The 6730-nt window shown below is 47.8% G+C and overlaps 1 pseudogene; it reads left to right on the top strand.

Annotated features, from left to right (window-relative positions):
* The first annotated feature begins 2389 nt into the window (after positions 1-2389).
* On the top strand, positions 2390-6301 carry LOC120689393 (annotated as a pseudogene).
* The last annotated feature ends 429 nt before the right edge of the window (positions 6302-6730 follow it).

The raw sequence follows: 6730 nt of genomic DNA on the forward strand, positions 1-6730 counted from the left end.
TCCTTCTTCGGCGGTCACAGCTTCATGGAGAATGGGCTCCGCAATGGCGTCAGCCTTCGACTGGAGCTGAAAGATTCCAATTCAGAAGTCAGCAAGTTCTCCGTTTAAAAATAACAACAATAAATAAATGAAAATCATCTGGTTCTTCATCCGCTCGACCTCGCGTTGTACAAGGGCACAACCTTCACCTTTGAAGAAGCGTTCCATGAAGCAGACGGCGATGTTCTTCGCCAAAGCCGGGAGCGCGTCCGGATTAACAGTGTCTTCGCCCGGCCAGCGGAAGGAGGGGTCGCGAAGGGAACAAAGTTGAGCCTTCGTCACAATGCTAGCCTGCCCAGCTTCAGAGGGGAAAAGGCTATACACGGCGGCACTGAGAGTACGGAAGGCGACCATGGCACTGATGTCTTCGTGAAAATGAGCCCCGGCATCCAGCATGGCGACGCAGGCTCGAAGCCACTGAAAAAAGGAGCCCAGGACAATTGTGTCGGTGCCCTCCGGAAACATATCCGGAGCCACAAGCCCGTACCGAGCGAGGAGGTCAAGCAGCTCTTCCTGCAGCTTCTCCGACCCAGTCTTTATAGCATCCTTGAAAGTGCGAAGCCGCTGTTGCATTGTATCTCGGTGCTTCGCAGCATCTTCAGCAAGTAATTTTGCGGCCCTCGCGGCGTCCTCGGCTTTCACCGCTCGATCGGCAGACGCGAGCAACTCTGTGGTGAGGGTAGCTTTCTCCTCGGTAGATCTGGCGAGGCGCATCTGGAGCTCAGCTTTCTCTTTCTCCATAGAGGCTACCTTCGCCTCCAGGTCGGCAACAACAGTTTTTGAATTGTCTTCGGCGGCCAGTTGCCGGGCAGCACAGCATGCAGCCACGAAGGCCTTCAGCGACAAATCTTGTGCACTCTCCAGGATGTTGTTCAGCCCGCTCCCCATCAAGTCTTTTTCCATAAGGGGAAAGCAGAAGAAGTCGCCTACTGCGGCCAGAAGCCCACGTTCGTGGTCCTGGCTCTCAAAACGAAGAGATTTGACGATATTCCCGCCGAGACGCACAGCGGTGGGCTTCGCACCGAGCTCCACAGCAGTAGCTTCAGGATCATCGTCACGGACAAAGAAGCTACTGCTGTCCGACGAGCTGGATGAACTTTCGCTGCCGCTCTTCTTCACATCGGAGGAGGATGCGGTCTTCCGGGATGAGGATGCAGCTTCGCCTTTTTTCCCGAAAAGCCCCTTCGGCCTCTTGGCCGGTGATAGGGGCTGCGCAAGGGGACGAAGAGCGGCGGGGGGAGTTGGCCACGATGTTGACCTCCTCGACGTGCCCCTCATCTTCGCTCTCCTGGGCAGTGCTAAACTCGAGATCCAGGGCGGGACGGACCGCCCTCAGAGGCACCGCCACTTGCGGAATGTCTAGAGGCATCGCCTCCGGAGGAGGACGATTGCTGTCCGCGCATCCGCCATCCTCGGATTCCCCCTTGCTCTGCAGAGGAGATTGCTGCAGGATGGTGTCGAGCAGCCGACTTTTCTTTCTCGGCTCCGCGGACAAAGAAGCCTTCTTTCGCTTTGCTTTCTCAAGAGCCTTCGCTTTCTCCAGGCCGCCATGACCTTCGGCAAGCTTCAACTCTGCCGACCGAGGAGGTGCCGAGAGGCCCAACGCATGGAACACCCGGTTCCGTCGAGTCCCGCCAAGATGGCCGGCGAGGGCTTTATACTCATCTTTCGACACTGACCCAACCATCTCATCGGTCCGGCTCTCGATGACAGCTGGGTCCACCCCTGCATCGCCGAGGAAGCGAGAAGTGTAAGCAAAGACATGAAGCAAGCACCTCCATAACGAGTGTTCGAAAACTCACGGTCGGTCCGAAGGTTGAAGACGGTTGCGAAGTCAGGCACCGGAATACCCTCGATCCAGATGTCTTCGGCTAACCAGGTGGAGATGGTCCAGCCGACCATGACGGGAAAACAGCCACATGCGACGAATTCTTCGTTGAGGTCGCGGGTTCTAAAGGTCTTCGACAGTTTCTGCAGAAGAACAAGAAGAGCTTCATCTTCGGCGCGGGCGTTGGAGGAAGTCTTCGGAACGTCGCCAAGATCAGAGATATGGTCGACGACAATAGGATGGGTCCTCGTGACGGGGTCCAAAGTAACCTTATGATAGAACCAATACGAGGACCAGTCGTTGGCCCATTTGTTCTTGCTCGCCGGCACCGGACTGGGAAGATTCTTGTGAAACGCGAAGGTATAACACCCGTATTGGGGAACAGCTGATATCTCTGCACCTCTGGTCGATTCCACTGAAATCTTCTTCGGCTGGTAATGCACCCGAAAGGCACGAGCGAAGCCGTCAGCGCTCGGAGCGAGGCGGCAGGTCTTCGCCAGCCACATTTACAGATTTAGGCGAATGACCGAAGTAGGTGTCATCTGATGCAAGTACACTTTGAACAGACGAAAAATATCCACCACCACGGGGTCCAAGGGCACCCGAAGGCCAGCAGTGAACAAATCACAGAACACAACTACCTCATCGACGCGGGGATGAGTAGAAGTCTCACCCGTCGGAGGAGCACGGACATCGTCAGCAGAGACGAAGCCCCGACGTGCCAGGTCATCGAGGAGGGAGGAAGTCATCTTGGACAAACCGAGGACGGTGGTTGTCGGATCTCCCGGTTGATTCCTCTTCGGCGCCATTTCCGAAGACGCCGAGTGTTCTGAGAACGCCACTCTCGAGCTCTGAGAGGACCTTCGCGAATCGAGAAGCGAAGAGGCAGGGAAGCGGGGGCGGTGAAAAGTTAAGTAAAGAGTAACGGGGCCACTATTTATAGGCAAACGGCGAGCGCGAAAATTCACCGCGCGCGAGATGAAAAGACGCCAATGCCCCGCGCAGCGCGTTTAGGATTACGAGGCTTCGAGGGTTTTACGGTCTTTTCATGTCTTCGCGCCAACGCAATTTCTTTCGCCAAATTTCGAATCCACCATCCTGCGCGCGAACTAACGGTTATGGAAACAAAAAATTTGGCTTCTTCGACGGGGGCACAACTTCTTTGCAGGTGAACACGGACTGCGCTTCGATGACCACCATCGCGGCACCTAGCCCGAAGGGTGGCGCTTCGGGACGCCGACGGCGTCCACAGGGTCGAAGCCGCGCCGCTAACGAAGATCGGGACGAGGCTCCGAGGGGCTACTGTTGGGGTCACCACCTTCGGTCAGATCGTCGGAGGTACGAGAAGACAAGGAGTCAAGGATGAGCCGACGCCGACAGCCAGCATAAGGTGACCCGTCTTCGCACGTCTTCGGGCCAGGAAGCGAAGACGAGGCACCCGGAACACTGAAGCCGACGCCAGGAGCAATCGCGGAGGTGTTCCGTCTTCGCTGTTCCACGATCAAGAAGACGGAGAGGGGCGAAGACTTGGTGACACGTCTCGTGGAGTACTTAGAAACGGGTCCAGGAGCTTCGTCGGATACGGCGAAGATGCCGGGGTCGGCGTGGGTCCCGCTGCTGAGCTGTGGCGCACTCAAATTGTAACGGGCAAATTATGCTCGCGTCTAGGAATATTCCAAGAATATTACCGTTGTAGGGGTGCAGTAGAGTAATTGTACATTGAAGGTGTAACGTCACCTATAAATACCCTGTATAACGTTCATTGATGGGACAGATCTTGGAGAGAACATTTACTACTCGTTTTCCGGGCCGTTCATTACTGTTGCTGTGTTCGTCCGTTCCGGAGACACCCCCACCAACACCTGACGTGTGGGCCTATTGCTGAGTCAGCACGGTGATGTGGCGACTAGATCCAGCGTGACGGTCAAAACCAGTCAAAACAGAGCAAAACCAGCTCAGTGGTCATGTTTAACCGGTTTACACAGTTCCATGGTCAAAGATTCCTGGTTTCACAGTTCGATGGTCGAAAACAAACCCACTCAATAGTTCGATGGCCAAAAATGGACTTTTGTCCAAAAAATAACTAGCAGTCCTATTTGTAAAGCCATCTCCTTTGGGTCCAAAAATTGCAGGTGTCGTCTATAAAAAGGTACCCGACCCAGCTCTCGCTGACAGCATGGATCTCAATGGTAGGAGGAATACAGTCAGCAGTTTTCACAGTGTTTGTGCAGCACAAGCTGGAAGATTGGCATTGTGTACACGGTATCTAGCAATATATCCAACCTTCCAAACAAAATGGGTTACCATTCCTGTGTTTACAGTGTGCACGAACTGTTGTTCTTCAGGGAATCGCCTGCACTGGCTTCACAATCTTCATTCAGCTATGGCGCAACAAGAAGAAAGGCCCCGTATCTATTATTTTATTATTTGACCAACAAACGGAGTCTCCACGTTCGCTCTCAAGGTCTACAAATTCCCAGGTTAATCAAAGAAGAATAGAAAAACAAAAATTACCCACCACTACCATTATGATAAATTTAGTCTAAAATACCTCTGTGCCTAATTAAAAATCACCCACCAATGCCATTAAAAATTAAATATATATACTATTAATAAAAACTAAAGCTAACAATAATTAATCAAAATAAAACAAAATAATAATAATAATATGCATAATATTATTAAAGCTCAACAAATCAAATTGTTATTATAGATAGATCTTATTTGAATTATTTTAATCAGCAATAAGACATACTTTATGATAATGAACATGGTGATGTATGGTAAAAAAATAATATAATCTTTAAGTAGGGATACAATAACATGCAAATTTTTGAATTTTCAATACTAGCCACGCAAGTGCTCGGGCTAAGAAAAGTTAAAATTACCCACTACTGCCATTACAAAAAAATTAGCCTAAAATACCCATATATATATTTATAAATTGCCCACAAATGCCATTAAAATATATTTTATTTATAAATATAAATATATTCATCGTTTTGCATTCAATCTACATATCGTGCATACCTATAGAATAGGTCTAGAAATTCCCACGTTAATCGGAGAAAAAAAAAGAAAAGTTAAAATTACCCACCATTGCCATTACGAAAAAAATTAGCCTAAAATACACATATACATATTTATAAATTATCCACCAGTGACATTAAAATATATTTTTATTTACAAATATAAATATATTCATCGTTTTGCATATCAAACTACATATCGTGCATACCTATAGAATACTAACTACACAAGCAATTAACTTATTTTACCACACGTATATCTTATTATATTACCAAAATCCCAAATGCACCTTCACGATTATATTATTATTAGTCAAAATAAACAACATAATTCTAGGCTTTGCACTATATTAGACTACCACCCTTCAAAGGTTTGTTGCTGACACTGCTACAAGATACTACCGTACCTCACAATTAACGCCACAAGCTCAAAAAAAAATTAACACCACAAGTAGATCAGGAACCAGAACAATATCGATCAGACCATGATTAGTATAGTAAACTCATCAGGCTTGAACATGAACATAGGTTGCTGAAGTTTTGAACGAAATCTTGTGCTCTGCACTATGGAGATTTGTTGGCTTCCAAAAAACAAGAAATTTGGATCGATTGTTCTCAACAGAAACTAGGCGTGGAAGCATGGCGTCGTGCAACAAATGACAGAATTAAACATAGTAGTAACAGACGACCAAGAATATCATAAAGTAGGGAAGCTAGCAAAAGAACAACTGAGTCACTTGAACTGAGCAGTGGGCAGCATTACTGTAACGGCTGGTAGATAAGAAACATATTACTACTACTACAGCAAATGGTAGTAGATAAGATCGATGAGATAGGCAGTCGTGACAGGATTAAGGTTGTGCTTGCCATGCGGCCACACCACTGACAAAGAAAGATGTAGGTAAAAGGAGGCAGCACTGCACTAGCAACTGAGAAGCACTCTTGATTACTGAAGCAATTAGCATGTGATGAGAAAGATTTAAGCTTATGAATAATAATTAGATAAAAAATACAAAATATATTTAGAATATCAATACTAGCCGCGCAAGTGCGCGGATCACTTCACTAGTTTTTTACGATGTTTAATCCCCTCTTAGCAATCATGGTGGCCGTCCTAGCCTACTTCGTCTTTGGTGAAAATCTGTATCTTGGAAGGTATGAGATGCATGAAGTTACACCTGAAATCAGCTGCTCTCCCTTTTCATGGATTCTAATCTTCTGTCCATGATTATATACATTAATGTTCTAGTTGATCTGCAGCATAATCGGAGGGGTGCTTGCAATTCTGGGCCTTTACATGTTGTTGTCGGGCAAGGAAAAAGATCAGGAACACAAAGAGATCACAGAGGAGTCCGAGTTGGACTGTGAGAAGCAGGTGAAGGTAGACAGTATTACTTCAGGCTGAACCGACTCTCAAGCACCAGAGACGGTGAATTGAAGCAAAGCATAGCTTGCTGAAAACTAAATGCCTGATGTCGTTTCATCCACCTATGCTTTGATTCAATTCACCGTCATCGCAAGTACTGTATGCGACACGGCAACGACCGGGACAAACAAACATCTGTCACATTTTGTCCCAGGGGCACACCAAATTCTATAACAGTGAAGTGAGCATACCAGTTTTGTAAACAGTAAGAAGTAAGAACACTATGGGATGTTTTGGAACCTGCACTGCTTCACAACTTGTGCAGTTGTGCGTGCAATTAGCGACTCATTATTGACCCTTATGATGTCAAGTCATGATAGAGGACTGCTCTCTCTCTCTCTCTCTCTCTGAGGGGCATCCAGGGCACCGTCCTTGACGACATGGCCGTCTGACTCCAGTTCTCTTCTG

The sequence above is a fragment of the Panicum virgatum genome, chromosome 9N, assembly GCF_016808335.1.
Source record: "Panicum virgatum strain AP13 chromosome 9N, P.virgatum_v5, whole genome shotgun sequence".
Taxonomy (NCBI): domain Eukaryota; kingdom Viridiplantae; phylum Streptophyta; class Magnoliopsida; order Poales; family Poaceae; genus Panicum; species Panicum virgatum.